Source organism: Rhamphochromis sp. 'chilingali' (assembly GCF_963969265.1).
Source record: "Rhamphochromis sp. 'chilingali' genome assembly, chromosome: 13".
Classification (NCBI taxonomy): Eukaryota; Metazoa; Chordata; class Actinopteri; order Cichliformes; family Cichlidae; genus Rhamphochromis; species Rhamphochromis sp. 'chilingali'.
In genome coordinates, this window is record NC_137940.1 from 10,139,464 (window position 1) to 10,154,933 (window position 15,470).

General features: G+C 44.8%; 1 pseudogene across 1 annotated transcript; it reads right to left on the reverse strand.

The window, feature by feature from the left end:
• Window positions 1-385: 385 nt before the first annotated feature.
• LOC308408359 (TBC1 domain family member 2A-like) lies at window positions 386-13,796 on the reverse strand (annotated as a pseudogene). Its single transcript has 7 exons — window positions 13,761-13,796; window positions 13,290-13,488; window positions 2,141-2,354; window positions 1,933-2,053; window positions 1,663-1,848; window positions 917-1,038; window positions 386-587 (listed from the first exon to the last, which is right to left on the reverse strand). The product of its transcript is annotated as a TBC1 domain family member 2A-like (transcript).
• Between the last annotated feature and the right edge of the window lie 1,674 nt (window positions 13,797-15,470).

Sequence of the window (15,470 nt, forward strand, 5' to 3'; positions counted from 1 at the left end):
ATCAACCATGTTTCATAGGGATGTGACTACATTTAGAAATGTCACGCATTTTTAGGTATAAAGCAAAAGATGCAATGAAATAAATAAGCTATCACATATTAATCCAAATGAATTCACTGAAATACATCTGCACATTTCTGCAGCCTGACTTATTACACACGTGAACACAGTACACATTTGTTTACTGCAAGCTTGTTTCAGAGATGTGATGCAGTTAAATCTGTATGCGTCTGTTTCCTTGTAGTGTTAGTAGAGATGGTGAACCTGACACAATCCTGTGTTTAGTGTGAAGGAAACCAGTTAACAGCCGGTTTAGTAAAATTCTCTTGAACTCATGGAAAACTCATCGTCGTCTCGAAGTGAGCAGCTGAAGCGTCCCGTGTGATCAGAGGTCCTCGTCGTCCTCGCTCACCATGACGTCGAGCTCTTTGTCTTTCCGTACGACGCTCTCGGTGATGAACTCCTTGTGCTGCTCCTCCAGCTCACGCAGCTCCGCCTGCAGGCGCTCCAGGTGGAGCACTCGCCGGTTCCTCAGCAGCCGGCTGGGGAATGGGTTCATGTCGTTGAAGGCGATGCTGGTCAGCTTCCTGCATGGACACACGCAGGTGGAAAGGACTCGATCACCAACACAGAGGAACTGGAAACTGATCAGCTTGAGTGTTTCTGTTTTATGCTGCTTGATACTTCAGGTACTGCAGTTTGAGCAGGAAATACTGGACTGACTGGACCACATGTATCCGAGAGCTGCAGATACTTAAAAATCTTTAAATCGTTGTTACTGTGATCAGGGAAATTTAAACTTCTCACAAAATTTCAGTAAAAAGGGTTTGAAGCTCAAAGATTCAACAGCTACATCCGCTACACTTCTGAGAGTGTAACAGCTCGTAGATTAAGGCGGGTGGAGGCGAGTGCGTACCTGGCATTGGAGACGGTCTTTGTGAAGAAGCGTAGGTACTGGTAGATCTCCACGCTGTCGTGAATCTTCAGGATGTCGTCCTCTTTGTATTTGAACAGAGCCAGAGTGTATCTGAAGATCACCTGCAGCACAGACACGCATTTCATAACAGGACACTCACGCCACACAATTAATTGGAAACTTTGAGGAGGTGAGTCATAAAATTACTCTTTCAGTTGTGGTGCAGTTGGGCCCTTTACTCATTACAGCTCTGATCGATTTCCAATAAGCCACTTGGTTCCTCAGTTGCCAGATAATATTAACTTACTTGGTAGTTGAGCTTTAAGTTTAAATTAAACTTTTGGGTTGGATCTACGTGGCTGAAGCTGTTGTCAGCATTTATCCCTGTGTGGTATATATTTCTGTGTCTGAACTGTGATTTTATTTCCTGAGACAAACGATGTAAAAGCTGTGCTGCATTTGTCACATTGCAGAAACAAGCCCAAAGCCATTGTCCCGCTCATCGTCTGGATTTACGCTGCTTGTGGTAGACTGTGAGGTCGTTACTAGAATGATCTGCTTTCCCACTCCTATTTCATGTCACATGACAGTTCCCCATGCTTAGTAAACAATGTCTTATTACTCCTAAAATGTAAATAAAGACATCTAAAGGTGAAAACAAAATCATTTTTGTTTCCATGGACACTACTGTGGTGCATTCAAGTGTTGTCTGCATTTCTGTCATGGTGTGTTCGGGTGTATGGTACCTTGGTACCCTCATACAGGAAGGCGTCCCACAGAGGCATCAGGATGTCGCTGGGCAGACTCTCCACAAAAACCACCAGGAACCAGTTGAAGGTGACCAGAGAGACGTCAATGTTGTGATCCTCAAAGTGAGATGCCAGGCGAGGAAGCTTCTCCGCCATGAAGTCCTTCAGCACGCGCTGGTCCGCCTGAGCACAAAGACTCACAGAGATCAGCCTCACTGATCACTAAAACAGATCACAGCAGGCAAGCAGGTGAGTGTGTCTGCTGACCTGAGAGGCCACCAGATTCTTGGTGTAGTAGTCCTGAGGCATGATGGCTTCCACGACTGCCACCAGACACCAGAAGGCGTCTTCGTCACTTTGGAGGACCAGCAGAGCGAGGGCCGCTAACCTGTGGACATTCATGGAAGGTGAGGTTCTGCCTGGAAGGCGGGTCCACATAAGAACTCAGATATAAAATTTATACTTTTGTTCTGACCTGTTGAGTACCTGGCAGTAGCCAATGGCAGGGTTATGCCCGGAGAAGGCCAGAAGGATGCGGCGGAGCTGCTGGAGGGCAGGGCTGAAGGGTGGGGCTGGAGGGCGGGGCTGGACGGCGAGGAGAAGTGCTGATTGGTCGTCAGGGTTCGGTGAAGGTCCAGCTGGACCTGCCTGGAGGCAGGATTAGGAGCTGTCCGACTCTTCTCACACAGCTGGAAACAGAACAGGATTACTGAGTGCTCGCCAGCATTCCCAACAGGAAGGAGGAGGAGCCACCTGTGCTCAGGTGCGGATAAAGCACTCTGTTGGCAGAGGTATGAAAATGCGCAGTAAAATCTAACGTGCATAGCTAACTTCATCAACGACATTTTGGGAGGAATAATCACACATCAGCCTTCGGCCATTTTTTGATGAACGCATACGCCCCCTAGAGCGCGCTAACTTTATTAACAGCCACACAAATGTAAAGCACACATCAAACATAAATAAACCATTTGACTGTCTCCATAATTGAGAGCATTTTCTCTTCTTATTTCAACACCCCCACTTGCTCTCATATTATGATGCTCTTAAGTAAACAAAAAAAACAACAAACAAAAGGTTTCTTCCTCAGTACTGTATACATGTTCGTATACCATGTTAATGCCCAAACATAAACTTCTCAAACTTGAACAGCTTAACTTTTGTTGCAGGCTTTGTCATTACATCTGCAACCATCTCTTCTGTTGAACAATAATCCAGAGTTATTTTTCCTGCACTCACAGTTGATCTCACAAAGTTGTACTTTATGTCAACATGTTTACATCTCTGTCTCGTCACAGGATTCTTCGCCAACGCAATTGCACCCTGATTATCTTCATGAACTTTTGGCGGTGCATATTTTTGTCCATCAATACCTTGTAACAGTTGCATTAGGTACAAAACTTCTTGTAGGGTCGCAGCTAAAGCCATGTACTCCGCTTCACAGGTAGATAATGCAACAGTAGGTTGTCTTTTGGTTTTCCATGAGATTAAAGGACCATCTACAGACAAGCTTATGCAATAACCAGTTGCACTCCGTCTGTCTGTTACATCAGCTGCCCAATCAGCATCGCTGTATGCCCACAACCTCAGTTCTTTGTTGTCACATTTCCTGTAACACAGTTCTTTCTCGGTTGTCCCTTTCAGATACCTCAGTACTACAGCAGGGCGATATGGCCAAAAATATTTATCACGATATATATTTGAAAATTTGCGATAACGATATAACTGACGACATAATTGATGCGAGACAAAATACAACTCCACGACATTACTAGCGCAAAAAGAAAACCTTCCATTTATTTTCACTTAAATAAGAAGCTGGTTTTTATGTACATTAAAGCTTTATAAAAATGTAACAGTGCAAATACAAATTCCTTGCTGAAAGTTTAATCAAAAGGCATTTCCAGTAGAAATGGGCTGACATATCCTGAGCATAACCATATATAATATCCACTGAAGTTAAAAAGAGGTGCTTTGCAAAATTAAACTGCAGTATGCAATACGTATTTTTCGGACCATAAGGTGCACGGGATTATAAGGCACATCAAGCGAAACAAAGCAGTCAGATAAATCAAACTTTATTAAACTCATTCTTCTTGCTTCCTCCACTTCTGTACCATTGATTCATTAATGTTGAATTCTCTGGCAGCTGCGCTATTCCCATGTTGTTGCAGTATATTAATGACTAACCTCGTATTGTGGATGGATTATCTCAGTTGTTCTCCTGACTGAAGTTTGGTCTGTTTACAGCACCCTGCCATGCGATTGCATTTGTCTCTAACCATGAGGAACCTTAACGTTAACTTTTATAAGTGGAAAAGTGTTAGTGTTCGTCCTCCAGCTTCCCTGTTTATGTTATGCTAACATAGCTGTGTCGCTAGCGATTACGTAGCACATCATTATATACCAGCTAGCCCAACTTCAGTAACCCTACAAACGTCACTGCTGTTTAGTTTCCTGTCTTCATTTATGTTGGAAGTGATAGCAGAGCTGTACGTTTGATTTTTTTCAGAAATCTCTCAGTCAGAACATGCTATATCATGCTTAGGTAACTAGCGAGCTAACTTCCGCTAGCTTCCTGCTAACTTCTAACTCTGTTAAATGTAATAAATTTTGTTTTAATGGATGCCTGGAAGTTAAACTTCATAGTTACACCTGGTAAAGCAGCAATGCTGATCGTTTTATTAAAGTTGCAGTGTTCGTTTGAACTGAAGAATTAAGGAGTTTAGGACCCAGATTACTCCCAGATTTAAGAGCATCTTAGTCCGACAAATACGACAATAACGACGGCCGCTTGCATGTTCTGCAAAAAAATGTGCTTTGTCGTGTATCTGACGGACAAACACCAAACCAGTTCCACATCACTGAAGTTGCACCATTTTTACAAACCAATTCTGGTTCATCTGTTTCACTCAACAATCGGCCATGTGCGTATGAAAACAAAGGCACTGCGCATGCGCGTTTTACTCATATTCTATCGCGATATTTCATTTTCCTATTGTTGCCTAACATTATACCGGTATTACCGTGAACGGTATAATATGGCCCAGCCCTACTCAGTACATGTTTTACTGTAGTCCATTTGTCTTCAGTTGGCTCAGTAAAGTACTGTGAAAGTTTACTGACTATAAAACTCAAGTCCGGTCTTGTGCATGTAGCCAAATAGATCAGACTACCAACTGCCTCTCTGTACCTTTTGACATCACTCATCTTTTCTGCATCATCAGCATAGTTCAGTTTTTGCTCACAAGGTGTCTGTCTTTCTTTACAATCCTGCATGTTGAATCTTTCAAGTATTTTTTCCACATATTGTTTTTGTGACATTTTTACACAGTTATCACTCTGGTCAAAATCTATACCAATGAAATGTCTCAGTTTACCCAAATCCTTCATTTTGAATTTTGCTGCAAGCATTTTCTTCACAACAGTTAGTTCACTTTCATCACTAGCAGCAATGATCAGGTCATCTACCCATACAATCAGAATCACCTTCTTATTTTCTGTCATTTTTGTGTAAACACAATGGTCAGCGGGGTTTTGCACAAAGTTGTTCTCACTCAGATATTCATGCAACAACTTGTTCCAATTCCGGCCTGATTGTTTTAGCCCATATAGCGACTTTTTCAACTTGCACACCAGTTTTTCATTTGTGTCGGATTTTACCTCATAACCCTCAGGTTGTTCCATGAATACCTCACAATCTATTGGTGCATGAAGATAGGCAGCTTTAACATCCATCTGGTGTAAAAGCATGTTTTCTTGTGCTGCCTTTTGCATCAACACTCTGATACTAGTCAGGTTAGCAGTAGGGGAAAATGTTTCTTCATAATCCACACCTATCCTCTGACTATATCCTTTAGCAACATAACGTGCCTTGTACTTCTCAGATCCATCAACATTGTTTTTGACTGCGTACACCCATCTACCCCCCACTGTCTTCTTACCCTCAGGCAAAGTGGTTAAGGTAAATGTGTCATTTTCTCTTAGTGATTGCATCTCTTCATCCATTGCACTGACCCATTTCTCTGAGTTAGATGAAGTTATTGCTTCCTTGAATGTTTGGGGAATGTTACACATTGCTCTGTAACAATAATCCATGTTTGTAAGTACTTGATCACAATCCTCCTTATCAGTAACATATTCACTTAAATACCCAGGCCTCTTTCTCACTCTGGAAGGATACCTTGCAGCCTCGCAGTCGAGTTCATTCTCCTGTGACTGGCTGCTCATCTCAGACATGCTTACTGGGATCTGTTCCTGAGTATCTGTGTGTTCTGTACTCACATCAGTCTGTTCTCTGGTCTTGGTGAACCTGTTTGGTGTCTCAAAGTCACCCTCATCATCTGGCACCTTGTCAGTCTGTGTTTGTCTCTCTACTCTTGTTTTAGTCTCAAACTTCACCAGTCTATGCTTCTGTACTTTCCCACTGCCCGGGTAGTAGACCATATAAGCTGGACTGTTCTTGTCATATCCAACAAAAATTCCTTTCTCACACCTTGAGTCTAGTTTTCTCTTGTTCTGCCTGTAGGCATAACACACTGACCCAAATGTCTGCATCCTGGAAAGGTTTGGCCTTCTTCCTGTCAGCATTAAATATGGTGTCTGTTCTGTGCGTCTGTTAAAACATCTATTCCTCACTACAGCTGCTGTTTGCACTGCGTAAGTCCACAACTCTTTAGGTAACTGTTTCTCTATTAACATACACCTGGCCATATCAAAAAGAGTACGCCAATTGCGTTCTGCAGTACCATTTTGGTGTGGTGAGTATGGTGCTGAGGTCTCATGCCTGATTCCATTTTTGCTAAGGAGTGCCTGATACTCATTTCCCATAAACTCTGTTCCATTGTCAGACCTGATACATTTAACTTGCCCATACGGGGCTGTATCAGCCAAAAACTTCTGTGTTGCTTTTGCTGTGTCACTCTTATTTTTCAGAAAATACACAAACACTGCACTGGAATAGTCATCAGTGAATGATAGTGCAAATCTATATCCATCTCTGGACTCTGAGTCTACTGGACCAGCTAGATCTGTGTGTACCAGCTCTAAGGCGGTTTTGGCTCGTGCATCAGGGTCCCTGTTTCTAGTTTGAACAAACTTTCCCTGTGTGCACACTTCACAATGCAAGACAGATTTGTCTGTTTTTCCTTTGATTGCCATACCATCAACAACCCCCTGTAATTTCTGAATGTCATCATAATTACAGTGACCAAGAATTTCATGCCATGTTTGCATGTCATAGCAACCCTTACACTGGTCTTTACCTTCAGTGTTTACTGTTTGTAGGTAGTACAGTCTGTTGTACTCATATATTGGGAACCTTGTACCGTCTTTGTGTCGCAGGGTGTCTTTTCCTTGCTTGAAGATCATAGTTGCTCCATTTGAGGTAGCTGCTTTCACAGAGAAGATGTCTTGTGGATACGATGGGATGTACAGTGCCTGTTTCAAGGTTGTTTTGTGGCACTGCCCCCTGCTGTCCATCAAGCAAAACTCTGCCTCCCCTCTTTGCTCTGCAACTCCAGTGCACTTGGTGCCGTCAGCCAACTCTACGTAGTGTGACTTGGGCTGGAAACTGTCGTCGAATCTCCTGAACTTCGTTATATCTGTAACAATATGCGAAGTTGCCCCTGTGTCCACCATCAGACCCTTTTTGTTGATGCCATGCTCTGACTGGAACGCTGCACCCTCGCTGCTTACCCGGAATGCGTAGTCTTTGCTACCCCACTCCTCGGAAACTTTCCGTGCATTGTCTTGCCGCCGTTTCCGTCTGCATGTTGAGTCCCGATGGGTGGTGCTCGCTACACCACTGCTTGCGCTGACACGTCCTGGCTTTGTGTCCCTTTAGTCCGCATCTGAAACACACTATGTCTGCGTTGCCGGCCCCACGGTCATTCGATTTTTCAAACGTGGGATTGTCGCTCGGTCGTGTGTTGTTTTTTGTATGTATACCGAGCTTCTTATTAACTGCACGCACACACTGATCTCTGCTCCGCTTCCACTTTATTTCGTCTACTTCTCCATTTCCTCTGGAGCTTCTTGCTCGCGAGTGAATTACACACATTGCAGCAACACAGTGCCATCTAGTGGCTGATACACACATGAGTCAACATGTTACATCTCCCTTCTTAAAAACAAACACAACACAACTCAGGCTTGTAAAATTCCTAAGGCAACTGAAATTACAGGAATAATATCCTGACCAACATCCATTACTAACGTAGCATTCGTCTCAATACTGGCTACATCATTAACATAATAAACAGATGCATATAATGACATCATTGGAACAACAAACATGTAAACAGCTTTTGTTTTGTTTTTTTTTGTTTGTTTTTTTGTTTGTTTGTTTTTGTTTTTGTTTTTGTTTTTTTGTTTGTTTTCTCTAGGGCAGCGATCCGCCTGCACCCTTTACAATATTACAGGTCCAAGACCTGTCTTGGTTTGGTAACACGCCCATAACGAGTTGTGTATCCAGGTGTTGTAATGTCTTTATCAGGGGGCTCCACAGGCGGGGGCTGAGATACCACAGGGCTGTCATCGCTGATGCCTGTTGGTTGAATGAACTCCTCACCTCCTACGCTGTTCCTGCTTCTGCGGAGGTGTCGGCGGTTACGCCGGTAAACTTGTCCTGTATCTGTGGTTATGTTGTAGCTTCTGGACGTGTCGGCACAACTTGTGACCACAGCTGGTTTCCAGGAACCGTCTTTTTGCCGGAACCGGACCGGTGTGCCAGGATATAGTTGAGGCAGAGGTCGGGCGGCTCTGTTGAAATAAGTCTGCTGGCGCTGCTGGCAGACCTCTCTCCTCTCACGCACTGTTTGCTGGCAAACTACTTGGGGTTCCAGCTGTTTTGGTGTTGCAGGGAGGATGGAGCGAAGTCTCCGGCTCATGAGTAGTTGTGCAGGCGACTTTAAGTTGTCCACGGGGGTGTTCCGGTATTCTAATAGGCTCAAGTAGGGATCCTTATGTTCCGCTTTGGCCTTGTCCAGAAGTTTCTTTGCTGTCTGGACTGTTTTCTCGGCTAGACCATTGCTCTGTGGGTAATGGGGACTAGTAGTGGTGTGGGTGAAACTCCATGACTTTGCGAACTGTTGAAACTTACTCGAAGCATAGCACGGACCGTTATCACTAATCACCGACTCTGGAATACCATGCCTAGCCATGGCTGACTTTAGTTTGTGGATCACTGCTTCTGCAGTGCAGCTGCGCAGTCTTTCCAACTCGAAGAATCTACTGTAGTAATCTACCATGATGATGTAGTCTTCCGAGTTCCAAGTGAACAGATCGGTGGCTATGACCTGCCACGGTCGTTCTGGTATTGCATGTGACAACAGGGGTTCCTTGGGGTTAGCAGCTTGTCTCTCCTGGCATGTGCTGCAGGCTCCGACTGCTTCCTCAATCTGCTTTCCCATGCCTGGCCAAAACAGAAGGTCTCTGGCTCTGTTTTTGCTCTTTTCTATACCCATATGGCTGGAATGAATCCGCTCTATCATGTCCTTTCTGAGCCTTTTTGGGATGATCATTTTCTCTCCTTTAAACATGATCCCGTCTATCAGTGAGATCTCATCCCTGTGGTTCCAAAACTCCTGAATGTCAGGCGGACATTGAGACCGTTTATCAGGCCATCCACTCAATGTGGTCCGTCTCAGGCTGTTGAGCTGAGGATCTTGGGCTGTTTCGTTTCTTATCTCTGAGAGTCTCTGATCACTGACAGGCATGTTGCTGAGGACTGAGTGGATCTGCGCATCCATCCCGTCACATAGTGATTTGTCGTGAAACTCTATGGATTTCCGGGAGAGCGTGTCGGCTACCGGGATGTCTTTTCCTGGCTTGTGGATGATGCTGATGTCGTACTTTTGCAGCTGTATTATCATCCTCTGTAGCCGTGGTGGTGCTGATGCTAGTGTTTTTTTGAGTATGGACTCAAGTGGCTTGTGGTCTGACTCAATGGTCACATGTCGACCGTACATGTACTCGTGGAACCGCTTGCAACCAAAGAGAACAGCATACAGCTCTTTTTCTATTTGGGCATAGTTCTGCTCAGTGCTGTTAAGTGACTTGGATGCGTAGGCAACTGGCTTGCCGTCCTGCAGCATCACAGCACCGAGGCCACTTTTGGATGCATCGACCTGGAGTCGTAGCGCTTTCTTGGGGTTGAAGAAGGAGAGAACTGGGCCTGGTTCTTTAGTGATCAGCTCCTTCATTCGTTGAAAGGCTCTGTCATGGTTCTTGTCCCATACAAACTCACTGTCCTGCTTTAACAGCTGGCGGAGCGGAGCATTTATCTCTGACAGGTGTGGGGCAAATCTTGCTAGATAATTAACCATCCCCAGCACTGTTTCCAATTCCGCCCTGTTCTGTGGGGGCGCCATGTCTTGGACTGCTTTTACTTTTTGTGGATCTGGTTTCAGCCCTTCGTGTGACAATGTGTGACCGAAGTAACTGACCTCTTTGACGCAGATGGTGCACTTGTCAGGGTTCAGTTTTACACCTCTCTCTCTGCTGCGCTGCAGCATGGCCCTCAGGTTGTCGTCATGCTCCTGTTTGGTTTCTCCGAAGACCAGTACGTCGTCCACAATGGCTGCCACGCCCCTCAGGCCCTCGTAGGTCTCGTCCACGCGTCGCTGGAACTCATCCTGAGCTGAGATTATGCCGAATGGCAACCTGAGGAAGCGGTACCTGCCAAACACAGTATTAAATGTGGTTAACAGAGATGATTCGTGGCTTAGCTTAATGGCCCAGTAGCCTGATCTGGCGTCCAAAACACTGAAATACTTGGCTCCAGCAAGTTTTGTGGTGACATCCTCCAAGGTGGGTAGAGGGTAATGGGGTCTTTGTATAGCCTTGTTGAGGGGTCTGGGGTCCAGACATACTCTGAGTCTGCCTGTCTTGGGTTTTTCCACGACAACAAGTGCATTCACCCAGTCCGTAGGATCTGTGACCTTGCATATGATTTGGTTCCTTTCCATGTTGTCGAGCTCGTCTTTGAGTCGGGCTCGCAGAGCAATGGGAATCCGACGAGGTGGGCTGACTGTGGGTGCAACGTCTGGATTTACATGGAAACTGCATTCACCAGGAAATTCTCCTATCCCTTTGAATACGTCTGCATATTCGTCTAGTATTGCCTGTGAACTGTTGGTTGTCTTGCCTCTTTCCTCCGTCACTGCCATCACAATCCTTACCAGGTTAAGGTCACGGCAAGCTTTCATTGCTAATACAGGTGGGGCGCTTGTGTTAACAACATGGAATTCCAACGTGCAGGTTTTGTCTTTGTGTTTGCATTTTAGCTGGCATTTTCCTTCCACGCTGAGTGAGTGTCCCCCATAATCTGTGAGCTTGTGTGTGACAGGCTTCAGTGTCACGTGTGGGAAGAGTGTCTGGAACATGTTAGCTGGAATTGTGTTTGCTTGCGCCCCAGTGTCAACTTTAAACCTCACTGTCTGTGGGGGGGAACCAAGCTGCATGTCTGCATATGCTTGCTCATCATTTCTTCCTTCATTTTCTATGGTGATGCTATCAATGTAGAAACAGTCTTGGTCCTCATCTGTGTCCATAGTTGACATTTCTATGTTCTCTCTCACAGTGTGTACTGATTTGAGGTGGGCTTTTGTCTGCGAAGGGAGTCTTGACCTGCATGCTCTCGCAAAATGGTTCATTTTCTTGCATTTTGCACATTGCTTCCCTTTTGCTGGGCAGGTGTCTTTATTACCGTGTTGTCCGGCACAATAGCTGCACGTTTTTAGTGTTGCATTAGCGTGTTCTTTTGGTCTCACGCTTCTTGTTTGATATTCTTGTCTGTGCGATTTCCTGCCGATGGCGTGCACAGTTTCTTGGCCCCTGGAGTGACCCATAGTTTTTAGCTGTTGCTTTGCTAGCTCGTGTGATCGTGCTATATCTATAGCTTTCTCTAGCGTGAGCTCTGCGCCTTGGCTGAGTAGCTTTTCTCGGACGTGTGGCGAGTTAGTGGCAAATACAATGCGATCCCTGACCATTTCATCTGTATTTGGGTACCCACAGTCTTTAGCAAGTAGTTTCAGTTCCGTAATAAACTGTTCAAATGTCTCATTTTCACCCTGCATCTTTTCATGAAACTTATATCGGGCGTAGATTGGGTTAGCTTTCGGTATGATGTAATCAGTGTACTTATCGTAGTACGTCTGAAGCTTTCGGGAGTCGTCTGCGGTGAGCGTCCACGTGTTGTAGACGTCCCGTCCTTTCTCACCGACCCATAGAAGAAGGTAGCTGCATTTGTCTGCCTCCTCCTTCCCCCGAAGAGGACCAGCGAACATTAGCTCGGCGTGCTGCTTGAAACGCCGCCATGCCTCGGGCAGGTTGCTGGAGTCCCAATCCATACGCGGTGTGGGAACGCCGTAAGCCTCCATGTCTGCGCTGTCCGACGGCGAGGGATTGCGTAGAAAGCCGCTACTCTGACACCATGTTTTGTTTTTGTATGTATACCGAGCTTCTTATTAACTGCACGCACACACTGATCTCTGCTCCGCTTCCACTTTATTTCGTCTACTTCTCCATTTCCTCTGGAGCTTCTTGCTCGCGAGTGAATTACACACATTGCAGCAACACAGTGCCATCTAGTGGCTGATACACACATGAGTCAACATGTTACAGGTCGTGCACGTGCTTTCATGATGTTGTCATCTGACGCTGCGGCGCGCATTTTCTCTGTGTCTTCAAAGCTTCGCAGTTTAGTTTTAAATTCAGCAAAAGTCACTTCAACTTCACTTTGTGTGACATGGATAGCAAACGGTTTGAACGATTCTGGCAGTCCCTTCAAAACCATTGCTACCAATAGCCCATCACTCAAAGTTTCACCAGCATTCCTCAGGGCTGTGATTATTGTCTCTGCTCGTATCACATACTCAGTCACACTCTCACTTTTGGAGCGAAGTGAGTTCTGTGTACAGGCTAATTATACGAGGCTTTCCTTTACCTGCATAATAGTTTCTTAGAATCCCCAGCGCCTTCCGTCCATCATCCGCTGCTTCTCGCATAACAAGAGACAAACTTTTGTCATCCAGAAACTGGATCAGCTCCGCGTAGGCCTCTGCATTCTTTGCTCTCTCTTCTTCCCCCTCCGCGTCGGTAGGCTGCTTCAAAATAATGTCTCTTAAACCTTGCAGACGAAGGTGGCCCAAAAATTTCGTCTCCCATAGTTCGTAATTCTTTTCATCCCCATCAAAAACTAGCCGAGCCCAACGGCTATTTGACTCAGCGGCTCGTCGGCTCATGGCGCTAGCATGGTATGCTAATCCTCACCGAGTGCGCAGTACGTCGCGGCGTTTCTCTCGGTGGCAAAACGACATGGACTCTTTTGGAAAACTTCTTAGCTTCCTGGGCCCATAACCTGTTGGCAGAGGTATGAAAATGCGCAGTAAAATCTAACGTGCATAGCTAACTTCATCAACGACATTTTGGGAGGAATAATCACACATCAGCCTTCGGCCATTTTTTGATGAACGCATACGCCCCCTAGAGCGCGCTAACTTTATTAACAGCCACACAAATGTAAAGCACACATCAAACATAAATAAACCATTTGACTGTCTCCATAATTGAGAGAATTTTCTCTTCTTATTTCAACACACTCTCTCTCTCTACAGCTGTACCTGCTGATAGCGTTGCGTGTGGCACTCTTGGCTTGTCAAAGTTCTGGCTCGGACCAAACAGCGCCACACTCTGCCGATACTCCCGAGGGACGCCTTCACGCACCAGAATTTTGAGCTCAGGTGAGATGATGAAGTCATCGTCGGACCTGCCTGCAAGGTACTGAGCCCAGCGGCTCAGCAGGGGGTGCTCCAGACCCTCCTACAGAGACAATGATGTATGATATAAAAAGAGGATAACCATTATCTGTTAAGCATTATGTTACAATTTAACATAATGTAAAATTGTAACATTGTAAACATAATGTTACAATTTTAATCCGTATTAATATCATAGGGAGATTAATATCCCTACAATATTAAGCATCAGACTTTATCAAATTTTCTAAAAACTTTTTTGTTGGATAGTGTAGCGCAGCTGGATAGTGTAGTGGTAATACTACATATCTTTGGAGTCGCACGTTCGATTCCCACCCAGTATCCAGTAAGGGTCCTGGCTAGACCCCTCATGCTAACCAAAAATCCCTGGAATGGTGCGGCTACGTCTGCAGTCTCTCCGCTTGAATTTAGAGCTTGCTTGTTTGTTAAATGTATTATTTACTGTTTTTAGTTTACTCCATGACGGGGCTGGATATCGGGCGTCCTGCACCACCCATCCGGTCTGGAGCATAGCGAAACCATTTCTGCACTGTTTGAACGAAGGTAAACTCAGAAACTGCCCCCACCTGCTGAGTCAGGCCATCTAAGACAACAAAAAACCCCAAAAACAAACAAACAAAAAAACAGTAAAAAAGAGGGGTTCAATTAGAGTTCAAATATGAATAACCTCTCGCCAAAAGTCTTTAACAGCTAGAAAGCTGGCAAACTACTAAGCTGATCAACATGAAAGGCACAAGGTGGAAATCAGCAAACTGCTGCCTCACTTTGTTCACCTGTGCTCTATATTTCATGGTCCGGTTGGCTGCAGGACCAAACATTTGGCCTTACACCTTATTTCTTTATGTTTTGCTTCCAAGGTGCCAGACTTGTAGGTAACTTTTTACACTGACATGACCTCAGCAATAGTTTCCAATCTTTCAACTTCCTTGGGCTTTGGCTGCTTTTTTACTCATTTTCAGTCCAGTCCTTCTACCTGACCATTTTCAGAGAACTCTAAGGAGCTTGGGGGAAAAAAGCAACCGGACTTCTTTAACTTTTTTGAAGACGTTTCGCTTCTCATCCCAGAAGCTTTTTCAGTTCACTGAAGCCTCATAAGAAAGTGACACAATAACATTTAGATAATAAAACTCGCCAAAAATGCACCTTAAGAGCACTGTCTCTTTAAATACCCTCTTTTGCTTGGTCTGCTCCTTATTTTTTCTCATTTTTTCTTACTTTGGAGGACCAGCAGAGCGAGGGCCGCTAACCTGTGGACATTCATGGAAGGTGACGTTGTGTCTGGAAGGCGGGTCCACATAAGAACTCAGATATAATATTTATATTTTTGTTCTAACCTGTTGAGTCCCTGGCAGCAGCCAATGGCAAGGTTGTGCCAGCCAGCAGGATGCTGCTGAAGGGCGGGGCTGGAGTCTGAAAGTAAGAGCTCGTTTAGACTCTATTCTGTGAACAGGCTTGCTCCCACGAATATGTGAATTCATCTGTAAAAGAGTTTAACTCTAATGCACCTGTTCCTCCTGCTCCCTGCTGCAGGGCGGCCTGTTGGACTACGAATGCCAGTGCGGAGCTAAGAAGATCAAAGAGGAGCTGTTGTTCTTGAACCTGCCAAAGTGAGTAACCTCAAATTGGTCCCCAAAGGCCTCAAACCACCACAGTTCAGTCGGTGTCAGTTTTGTTCATGTCATGTCCTCCTTGCGTCTTCCTTTGAGCCTCTCCTCTTTATTATTATCATTATTAATTTTTTAATACATTTGTTTATCTTTATTATTATTAGTAGTAATGTTGTTGTTTATGTTGTTATTGTTATTATTATTACTGGTATTTTTGACATTATTATTATTATTTTGTTGTTATTGTCATTATTAGTAGAAGTAGTATTAGTTATATCATTTTTATATCAGCCTGGAGTGAACAACATGAAAGCATGGATCCATCCTCCCTCACATTCACAATTCAGGCTGCTGGTGTAATTGTGCGGGGGATATTTTCCTGGTACACTTTGGGACCTTTAAATGCTACAGTCTGAGT